Genomic DNA, 12,277 nt, shown 5'->3' on the forward strand with positions numbered 1-12,277 from the left:
TTTTGGTAAGAGGTGTTTTCATTGTCATTTGTTTCAAGAAAATGTTTAGTTTCATTTTTTATTTATTGTAGTACCCAGTCATGTTCAAGCAAGGTGTTGTTCAGCTTCCAGATGTATGGTTTTTTTCTCCTGTATCCTCTTGTTATTAATTTCTAATTTTGTAGCATTATGAAGACACACTTTAGTCTTTTTTTAAAAAAAATATTATTATTCATTTCAATGAAAAATTTACTGTACCATGCAGTATTTTTCCTTTTGTGACTGAGATACTTCACTCAACTTTTTTTCTTTTCCACCCTGTTGAAAAAAGGTTTGATGCACATAGACATTTGATTTTAAGAAGATCCCATACACTCGTTTTATCCAGGTTGTGGATTTTTGACTATGTTTACAAACCTATTTATGTCATAGAGTATGTTGTTGTTTTGTATTGTCGAGTCAGAATTGACCCATAGCTGACCCTCCTGTCGGTTTTCAGAGACAGTAAATCACACTGGAAGAGATAGGTGGAGCAGCTGGTGGATTTGAACTACATGCTTTTGGGATTGTAGTGCAGTTTTTTACCACTAGGCCACCAGAGTGCTCATACCATAGACTAGGACTTTAAAATGTGTTCCTTTCCCCCACTTTGATGTTTTCTTTGGGTTTTGGATTTACCTGTAGGTCACTAATACACTTTGAGTTGGTTTTTGTGTACAGTGTATGATGTGGATCCTGTTTCAATTTTCTGCTGGAAGGTGTCCAGTTTTCCAGGGCCATTTGTTAAGGAGGTTGCTGTTTCCCCATTGAATAGGTTTTGTTTCCTTGTCAAATATCAATGAATAAGTTTATCTCTGTGTTCTCAATTCTAGTCAATTGAATCATGAGTCTGTTGTACCAATTATCAACTGTTCTGCTTAGAAATCAGGGAATGTGATGCCTCCTACTACATTTTTATTTTTCAGAATAAATTCATGGAGTTATATTAATGTTATATAATAATAATAGTAGTAGTTATATAATAATGTTACATTACTTACATAATTTTACTTTCATGATATATCTATGGCATTATATTTTCTATGCAACTTTCTATCTCTGATATTATATTTCTTTGAAAAATTGTCATGCATCTTACTTATGTGTTATGACTCCCTGTGATTTTTTATTAACTAATAAAGTGTTTTCTCATGAATGACCAAAGATGAAGATCAGTGCAGCTTCGTCGGTGTGTCTTTCTCCATGTTCTTTTGTCCTCTACAAACAGCATCTGTTCACTGAATTTTTAGTGTTTCTCTCAAATAGAAGGAAATAATTCAGCCTGACAGTACAGTAGTCAAATGACACCTGGAGGCACTATTTGTGTCTAGTAAATAATTCTTTGGCAGGTGCATGATAGAGACCAACTACAACCCCAAGTTTCCAGAAGTGACTTCGAGATTTCCTACCAGGCCAGTTCCTACAGCTAAATCTTATATAAGGGAAAAAAAGAATCTGGTTAGTTCTACAGACTTTGCATTAATTCTCAGGGAACTTGAGAAAGTATATAATTGTTTTATGAAATATGGACAAAAGGTGACAGCTAGGTGTCTGGTGTTATATTTCTTCTTTTTACCCCAGAGAATTTTATGCAAGGGATTATACTGAATTAGTTCTCTGCAGAGGGAATAGTTTAAATTGGGATTGTGAACATGTAGGGTTTCTGTAAGAATTTAAGATGGATGAGAGGACCAGAGGGTCAACCTAGCAAACAATTCAGATTTGTTTTCCTTTTCAATGTACTACTTTTATCTTATTTAAACAAAAATCTTGTAGAAGGTGGAGTTTGTGGAAGATTGTTGGAAAATATTTTTATTGGTTAATTATTCCTTTTATTTATAAATCATAATTTTAAGAACACACTTTTTAAAATTTACTTGAGTAATTTTAAGTGCATTTTCAAATTTTAATACATTGCTGAGAGAAAAGCATTGTAAACAAAGACACATAAATAGTTGTTAATTTTAAATTAATTGGACTCTCAATTTTTTGCATGTTATTTATGCATCTAAAAGATCAAACCAGCTTCCAAAGGTGCCTCAGGAGATAGTTAGTGGGGATGTGGAAACTTAACTTTTCTTTTCAGTTCCTTTGTTGGCTTTCACTAGCAAATTAAAAAAAAAAATAAGAGAACACTTATCTGTATTGATTTTTTTAAAAAATCTTTCCAGTCAAAAAATATTAGGCATACTCAGAACACACATTATAGTGTGCTGTCATCATTATTCTAAAAGACAAATAACTTTTAAATAAAGTTTTTATTCTTACGTATTTAATTTTGCATGAGATGAAGGAAAATTTGTTTAAGGCTTGGCTGTAGCATCTGAGAAGCAAAATGCTTTGTTTGTTCATCTCAGTATGTGAAGGGACCGAAACTCTACAGGTGGAGGGGATGTTCCTTCAGACGTGTGCACAGAGCATTTGAGTACATGTGTGTGGCCCTCACGCATCCTTTCAGGCTTCACGCTTGTCCGTGTATGACTGTGTATGTGTGTGTGTATACATGTGTTCCATCTCATTTCAGTCTCGTCTGACTTGACAAGTGTGGAAACAAAGTTTCTGTGAGATGACCACATCACCTGCCCCATCATGCACCCATATTCCTGGGTGAAACTGGGGTGGTGTGGGCTACAGTGGGGTCCAGAGAGCAGAAGCATTCTGGGATTCAGGACAGAGCCACAGACAGCAGGCAGACTGAGCACAGGGGTCTGGCAGGCACCCTAGACACTTGCTTCAGGAAACTGGAAACATGATTCCAATATTTAGAAGGAGTATGTCAAAAAGAAATGGCTATAGATACATGGATGAGGAAACATCCATCTGGAAGGATAGGGCAGAATTGACTATGGTGGTCATGCATTGTTTAGACGAAAGCAGCTCATTGGGAAGGGGTGTTGCATAGACTCAGATATTTCCTGCCTCCTACCTGCTCTACTCACCTGTACATCCTCCAACCCAACCTACCCCTGGACACGACCTAAGTAATGCTTCTCAGGTACTGACCATTCCCTTTACTCTCCAGGCTCCCTCATCCCTGTGCTATCAGGATGGTGTCTAGTCATCCTGGAAGCCTAACTCGAGTCATCCAGAGTCAAAGGCTGACTTCCTGCTGCCGTTATCACATTTACTCACTCTGGCTGGGGACTGGGTGGTTACGGGACCATCAGAAGCAGCTCAGCTCCTGGGGGAGGCTGAGTTTTCACTGGTGTCTGAGATTGGTACCAAGGTTGAAAACATCATCAAATTCAGTTTTTAGTCTAGTTCTATTTTATCTCAGAAAGATTGCCATATAAAATTAATAAGATTACAGATAATCCTGAGTAGGGGGAGGATTAGGCAAAAATAAAACCAACTGACACCAATTTCTGTAACATTAGAATCGTCACCCACAGGGGACCTGGGAGCACCCTGAAACCCAATGCTCTCAGATAAGGGGTCTCTGCTGCACAAGCTTATTTTCCACTAAGGTTCACGACAGTTTCCGTGGTGGGTAGAGTCACAGTAAGACCCCTAAAGTTCACTCCCCCTGTGGCTGAAAACCAACCTCGTGCAGTAAGAGCTTAAGGATCACAAAACAGGAAACAGTTTTAAGCTTCTGTTTTGAGGCAGGTGGTTGTTATGTAGCGTTGAGTTGAGACTGAGTCGTAGCTTACCTTGTAGTGATTTTTCAGAGACTGGAAATCACACAGGAGGAGACTGCCCATCTTTGTCCAGCAGAGCAGTGGGTGGATTGAACCATGTGCTTCTGGTCGGCAGCACAGCTCTGTACCACGTGCCACCAGAGAAAGGCTTATTCTCCAAGGCTGAGACATGTAATTATAGTGCAATGGGGAGGTGGCTAAGGGAAAACAAAACAGAAGAATCAGAGTGACCTGTTTTATTTTTGTTAATTTGAACTGTTTAAGAAACGTAAATAACACAATTAACGTGAACATTTGTGGGAACATTTAGGCAAAAAAATAAAATCAAACAACTTTTAATAATACTTTACAACCAGAAGAAAGTTAAGTGTCAAGCCTCTAGTATGAAGGGGGAAGAAAAAAAAGCAATTAGCAGCTTTTGATTGGTAGTTCTACCTCATGAAAATGAACGATCAAGCTAGAGACCAAAATTTTTTCTACAGGTAAAATAAGTGTCTATAATTCATGAAAGCCATGTCTGGGACTGATTGGGCTGCAAAATATTGCCTGAGGTCTTCAGAGAATAATAAGGTGTCTTGCCATTGTTGGTAGCCATTGGGCAGATTCTGACTCCTGGTGACCCCGGGTGATAGAGTAGAAATGCCCCGTAGAACTTCATGGGTATCGTCTTCACATCAGCAGACCATCTTGTCTTTCATCTACAAAGTCATTAAGTAATTGATGTTTTAGGCTCAAAACTGCTTGTAAGGCAGACAGTGTAGGAGCACGATTGCTAACAATTGTTTGTTCACATTGAGATGATCACAACTTTTAGTGAAACTATGAGCAACCGTGATGATCTCCTTACCCTCCCCTGCCCCATCCCCACAACCTCTGCCACGTGCAAGCCCATGGACGGTGCCCTGACGCCACTCACTGGTCTGTTAGTGTTCAATGCATCAACTCGATTCTTAAGATGAGCTTTAAAGTCAGATAAGCTCAAGGTCATATTTCAGCTCTAGTGGACTTGTTTTCATTTTCTGCGGCTTCAATTTCAACATCCATGTGGATAATTGATTATATGTTCTATACTTGACACCTGACCTTATTTTGACTGCTGAAATTGAGCTTCTCTACCCCTTCTTTCCAAGGAGGTAGTCAATATGAGTCCTGTAAATTCTGTCATGTGAGGTCCATGTGTGTTGCAAACAATACATCATCTTTTTTTTTCCAGAAGCCAACAACATTTCACAGAACATATGTAGCCATAGAAATGTGGGACTTAACTGTGCTTTCAGAAGCCTTGTTAACATAAACAATCTGTGTCTTTTCTAATAAGCAACATTTAATAAGCTTCTACCTGGAATTACAGCCTTTAAATTTCAATTTGCTCAGAACTTAACAAAAACCATGAAACAGCCTCTGGTAAAACAAGCGTGATGAAAGGAAGCTCTCTCATTACTGTGATTTGTTCATCTGCTCTACTCCAAACAGTCATGTCCAACCTGGCTTCCTTCTAACATATGTTTAATTATCAAGTAGACCTAAAGATGTGATGTAGATTATCAAATTCCAAAACCAAACACGCTGCCACTGAGTCAACTTGTGCTCCTAGAGACCGGACGAGACAGGTTGGAACTGCCCCACAGGGTTTGTGGTCATTGTGGTGTGCCATTGAGTCAAGTGACGCTCACCGTGACCCTATGGACATCAGCCCAGAACCTCTCCCAGTCCCCATCAGCACAGTCATGCCTGCGCCCATTGTTACAGTCATTCCATCTTGCTTAGGGACTTCCTCTCTTCCTCTGACCCTATACCTTTCCACCATGCCTTTTTTTCCCAGGGTCTGGACCATCTGGCAATATGTGAGACAGAGGTTCGCCATCTTTGCCTCCAGGGAGCAACCTTAAGGAGAAGACCACAGGGTTTTCGAGGCTGTGATCTTTACAAAAGTAAACTGTCACATCTTTCTTCTGTGGAGCAGCTATAGTTTTGAAGAGGCCTTTGTACAACCAAGTAAAACATCGCTGTGTCCTCACAACTGTGGTGTGCTTGAGCCTAATGCTGACCAGTATTATGCTGACCACTATTATGACCAGTGTGTCCACCTATCTTCTGTAGGGGCTTGCACAATTTCTCAATCCATTTCTTTGATGGGTATTTGGGTTGTTCCCATTTTCTTGCTATTGTGACTGATAATTCTATCAACATAGGCATACATACCTCATTTGTGTCTCAGTTTTTAATTCCTTGGAATATATTCCCAGCAGTGGAATAGTCGGGTCGTTACGTTTTTAGGAAATGTCATACTTCTTTCCATAGTGGTTGTACTGCTAGCAGTGCATGAGAGTTCCAATCTCTCCACATCCTCTCCCACATTTATTCTTTGCTGGGTTGTTTTGATTTGCATCTCTCTTACTGCCAGTGATTTCGGACATTTCTTCATGTACTAGCCATCCAAATATCCTAATTTGTGAAGAGTCGTTTCATGTCTTTTGCCCATCTTGTGTTTGAGTTATTAGTCATTTTCTTTTGGAGGCCCTATACTCTGTAAACTTTACTTATAAGACCCTTGTCTAAAATATTATTCCCAGATGTTTTTCCCAGTCTGTGAACTTTCTTTTCACCCTGTTAAAGAATGCTTTTTATACACACAGGGATTTGATTTTAAGAAGGTTCAAGGTTCCATTAATTAATTTTATCCTTTTCTGATTGTGCGTATTTGACTGTAAGTTTGTTTATTTTGAATTTGTTCTCCTTTTGTCTCTTATTATCTTTATGATTTGGTTTTTACTCCCAGGTCTCTGATACACTTTGAGTTGGATTTTGTACCTTATGTGAGATGTGGATCCAGGTTTGCCGGTACCATTCATTAAAGAGAATATTGTTTCCCCATTTAGTGGGTTTGGTTTTGTTTCCTTGTCAAGTATCAGTTGACTGTTGGTACAGGATTAATTCTTGGATTTTTTTATTCTATCCCATTTGTCTATTGTGTCTGTTGCTGTACCATTATCATGCTATTTTGATTACTGTGTTGTGTAGTCGATTTTGAGATCAGAGAATAAGATGCCTCCTTTATTTTTGTTTTTCAGAAAAGCTTTACTTATTCTGGGATACTTTCCAAATGAAACTGGGTATTCCTTTTTCTATCTCCTTCAAGAGTGAGTTTGGTATCTGTTGAGATTGCACTGAATATGAGATTGCTATCAGTTGGATTTCCATTTTCACAATGTTGAGTTTTCCTATCCATGAAGAGGGATATGTTCCCATTTAGTCATGTCTCTTACTGTTTCATGTAGGAGTGTGTTGTAGTTTCTCTTGTAGTTGTCTCTAGTCATGTTTATTCCTAAGTATTTCACCTTGTGACTGGCCATTGTAAATGGTATTCCTTTTCTTTCTTTGTTGTTGTGAAGAAATCCAACTCATTTTTAGATGTTGAGCTAATATCCTGCTACTCTGCTGAACTGGTCTAATAAGTCTAGCAGGTTTTTTGTTGAGTCTTTGGAGTTTTCTGTGTACACTGTAGTATTGTCTGCATATATTGATAGTTTCAACACTTTTTTGCTGATTCGAATGCCTTTTCTTCTCTTGCCTGAATGACCTAGATTTGCCTCATCCCTGTTCACAATGGGAATGCCTTTTGTCTCTCTCCATTGAGAATAATGTGAGCTTTTGGTTTCCAGAAGCTTGGGATTAGATTATGGTTATTTTTCTATTTGCTGGAGGTGTTGTGTTAAGTGGCTTATTTTGCTACTTTCTTCTTTTTTATGTGTTTGCTTATTGCTAGCAAGTACTCCTGAGAACTCCCTCAGATGTATCCTAGAGGCTTCGATATGCTGTATTTTCATTCATTTTGAGGAGCTATTTTATTTAATTTTTAAAAATTCATTGTATAATGCAGTAGTGCTCAAGCAGGTATTATTTATCTTCCACCTAGCTGTTCTTTTTTTCCTTTATCCTCCTGTTAATTTCTAGTTTTATGGCATTTTTGTCTGAGAAGATACTTTATATTATTCAATGTTTTTTCATTTGTTGAGACTTTGTGTCCTAATAATGTGGTCAATTCTGGATAATGTATCATGAGCTTTAGAAGAAAGTAAATTGAGTTTTTGTTAGATGGAGTACCCTGAAAAGATTTATGAGGTCAAGTTGGCAAATTAGTAGCTCAATTCTTTGGAGTTTTTGAGTTTCTATTGAATTGACTTGTCCTTGGTGAGAGTGACATATTGAAGACTCCTGCTCCTACTGTAGGGAGCTCTGGTGCCTTAGTGCTAAGAAGCTGTGCTGCAATCCCAAAGACACACACTTTTGGGGTGTTTTTGTTATTTTTAAATAAATCACCAGCTTTATTTACAATATATTTCCCAGAACTCAGAGAAACACCGTGCTTCTTTTCCATAGAATGAACCAGACTATAATTCACAATAATGTATTAAATTTTATAGTACATAAAACTCCCTACCTTATAAAACACATGCAAGCAGTTGTTCACTTTTTACATAAATTACTTAAGAGCATCCCAGTATTACACATATTTTGTTTTTCTGTGTTCTGTTTTTCTTTTTAATAAAATTTTTATTTTATACTGATTTACTTACAAAGCTCATATACATTCTTTTTCACACCAGCTTTTACCCATTTTCTTTACCTAACCCTCCCTCTACCCATCAAATTGTGCAGCCCTGTGATTATCCCCCTGCCCATCCTTGCTGCTCTGATCCTTCTCTCCTATCCTTGGATCTTCATACATGTTTTATCAGTTAACTTTCTATTGCTTCAATAATGATCTTATACACTATTTGTCCTTATCAGACTGAGTTAGTTCATTTAGCATAATGCTCTTCAGTCCTCCCGAGTTAGGTAGTGATTTTCAGAATCATTACTTTTGCAAGCTCAGTGTACCATTATTTCTCAATCCAGTAGACTGATAACACAGTTACAAAATGGACAAATGACATGGAAAGATTATTCACAGAGGAAGATATTTGGATGGCCAACAGACACATGAGGAAATGCTTAAAATCACTGGCAATGAGAGAGATGTAAATCAAAACCACTATGAGATACCATCTCACCCCAGTAGCCCTGGCAAAATTTAACAAGACAGTAAGTTATAAATATTGGAGAGAATGTGGAGAGATAGGAACAATTACATACTATTGGTGGTATTATAAAATAATACAACCACTCTAGAAGGCAGTTTGGCGCTTCCTCAAAAAGCTGAATATAGAAATTCCGTATAACCCAGCTATTCGACTGCTTGGAATATACGTACTCCTACCAAAAAGTGAGAACTGAGGCACAAATGGAGATTTGTACACCGATGTTCATAGCAGTGATATTTACCATTGCAAAAACATAGGGAAAGCCCAAAGACACACAGTTTTCATTTTAATCCACCACCCTCAAGAGCAGAATCTTGCTTGTATGTGATATCAATGATATTGTTCGATAATTTCCCCACTCTGTTGGGTCACCTTTCTTTGGAATGGGAACAAATATCGATCTTTTCCAGTTAGTGGGCCAGCTGGCTGTTCTCCAGATATCTTGGCACAACTTAGTGAGCACATCCAGGGCAGTATCTGTCTGTTGAAATAAATCAATTGGTATGCTGTCAACTCCTGGAGCCTTGTTTTTTGCCAATTCCTTTAGAGCAATTTGAACTTCCTCCTTCATCACCATAGACTCTTGCTCATATGTCATTTCATGAAATTCTTCTGTGTCAGCCAATTCCTTCTGATACAGTGACTCTGTGTATTCCTTCCATCTTCTCTTGATACTTCCTGGATCATTTAACATTCTACCCAAAGTATCCTTAAGTATTGCCACTCGTGGCTTGAATTTGTTTTTCAGCTCCAGCTTAAGAAATGCTGAGCGAGTTCGGCCCTTTTGATTTTCTGACTCCAGCTCTCTGCACATTTCATTATAGTATCTTGCTTTGTCATCCTGGGCTGCCGTTTGAAATTTTCTGTTTAGCTCTTTGATTTCTTGGTTTATTCCATTAGCTTTGGCTTCTCGGCGCTCTCATGCAATATTCAGAGTCTCATCTGACATCCATCTTGGTCTTTTCTTCTTTTGCAGCCTTTGTAATGATTTTTTGCATTCTTCATGGCTGATTTTCTTGATATTCTCCCAGAGCTCATTTGGCCTATGCTCATTGGTGCTTAAGGCCTCAAACCTGTTCCTGAGATGGTTTTGAAATTCGAGTGGGATAGACCTACGATTAAATTTTGGTTCCCATGGACTTGACTTAATTTTCCTCAACTTCAGCTTGAACTTGCATATGAGTAGTTGCTGGTCTGTCCCACAATCAGGACCGGGCCTGGTTTTCACTGTTGACATTGATCTTCTCCAGCGAATCTTTCCACAAATGTAACCTATTTGATTCCTATTCATGCCATCAGGTGAGATCCATGTGTACAGCCTGCATTTATGTTTCTTTTTTTTTTTGCATTTATGTTTCTTATAGAATGTATTTGCAATGAATAAGTCATTGAATGTGCAGAACTCTATCATTCTATCTCCAGCCTCATTTCTCTTACTGACCCCGTATTTCCCAGCTACTGATCCTTCTTCCTTGTTCCCAACTTTTGTGTTCCAGTCGCCCATTATTATCAATTCATCTTGATTGCATGTTTGGTCAACTTCTGACTGCAAAAGTTGGTAGAAATCTTCTATTTCCTCCTCTTTGGCTCTAGTTGTTGGCGCATATATTTGAATTATAGTGGTATTCACTGGACTTCCTTATATGTGTATGGATATTATCCTGTGGCTCACCACATTGTATTTCAGGATGGATCTAGGGATGACTTTTTTAATTATGAAACCAGCCCCATTCTTCCTCACCTTTTCATCCCTGGCATAGTAAATCATATAATTGTCTGATTCAAAATATCCCATGCCAAGCCATCTCATTTCACCAATACCTAGTATGTCAATATTTATGCATTCCATTTCTTTCTTAACAATGTCCAATTTTCCTACATTCATGCTTCTCATGTTCCATATTCCAATCACTAGTGTCTGCTTACAGCTGTTCCTTCTTCTCTGTATTTCCATTTCTAAGATCTCAGTCTCAATTGCCATGTCTGCTAGTCCAAGAGATAGTCTAAGTGTGCTCTATTGTACGTAGGGTTTTGGAAGGCCTGTTTTATTTGGAAGTGGATGGCCAATCCTTCTTCCTAGTGTGTCTTAATCATTAAATATATATAATAGTATCTGACAGACAAGCATTCCACAGATGTACAGGCTGGATTTAGAAGAGGTCGTGGTACTAGGGATATTATAGCTAATGTTAGATGGATCTTGGCAGAAAGCAAAGAATACCAGAAGAATGTCTATCTGTGCCTCATTGACTATGCAAAGGCTTTTGACTGTGTGGATCACAACAAACTGTGGCTGACTCTGAGAAGAAAAGGAATCCCAGAACATTTGATTGCCATAATGTGAAACCTATACTTGGACCAAGAGACAGTTGTCAAAACAGATCAAGGAGACACTACATGGTTCAAAATCAAGAAGGGGGTTTGTCAGGGATGTATTCTGTCTCCATACTTTTTTCAATTTGTATGCAGAACAGATCATCTGAGGTGCTGGGCTGCACGAAGAGGAATATGGCATCAGGATTGGTGGAAGAGTCATCAACAACCTGCGTTATGCGGATGACACAACCCTACTTGCTGAAACTAAGTAGCACCTGAAGCGCTTACTGCAGAAGGTCAAGGACTGCAGCCTCCTATATGGATTGAAACTCAACATCAAGAAAACAAAGATTCTCACCACTGGGCCAATTGACAGCATCGGTATGGATGGTGAAGAGATTGAGATAGTTAACAGTTTTAGTTTGCTTGGCTCCACAATCAACACTCTTGGTAACAGTAGCTAGGAAATCAAGAGACAGATTGCATTGGGAATGTCAGCTGTGAGGGACCTCTCAAGAGTCCTGAAGAGCAACAGTGTCAGGCTGGAGACTAAGGTGTGTCTGATCCAGGCTATAGTCGTCACAATTATGTGCTATGCATCAGAGAGTTGGACAGTGAATGGGGATGATAGAAAGAGAATTTGATGCATTTGAGCTGTGGTGCTGGAGAAGAGTGTTGAATATACCATGGACTGCAAGGAGAACAAACAGGTTTGTCCTGGAGAGGGTAAAGCCAGAATGCTCCTTGTAGTTAAGGATTCTGAAGCTTCGTCTGACATATTTTGGGCATATTGCAAGGAGGGACTTAGAGAGGGACATCATGTTTGGCAGAGTGGAGGGGCAGTGAAGGAGAGGAAGACCTTTGATGAGATGGATCAATTCTGTGACTGGAGTGGTGGGAATAAGTGCGTTTGAGGTGGCTAGGTTGGCACAGGATAGAACAGTGTTTAGAGCTCTTGTACACAGGGTCTCTATGAGTCGCTAACAACTCTATGGCACATAACAACAACACCCTCAAGAGAAGAATGAGAAATCTCTTTCCATTTGATTTACAGCCTCTGAAAAGTGGCTGCAAAGTAAGTTATGAGTAAGTTCCTATTCTATAGCACATAATTACTATTGTGGTATCTGTTTCTTTCTTAAGTCTGTTAAGTTTTGTGAATTATTCAGGAAGCGTTAAAAGAATATGGAAGGAGTATACAGAGTCATTGTACCACAA

This window comes from Elephantulus edwardii, unplaced genomic scaffold, assembly GCF_000299155.1.
Source record: "Elephantulus edwardii isolate Elephantulus edwardi_28Jun2011 unplaced genomic scaffold, EleEdw1.0 scaffold00207, whole genome shotgun sequence".
NCBI classification, from domain to species: Eukaryota; Metazoa; Chordata; class Mammalia; order Macroscelidea; family Macroscelididae; genus Elephantulus; species Elephantulus edwardii.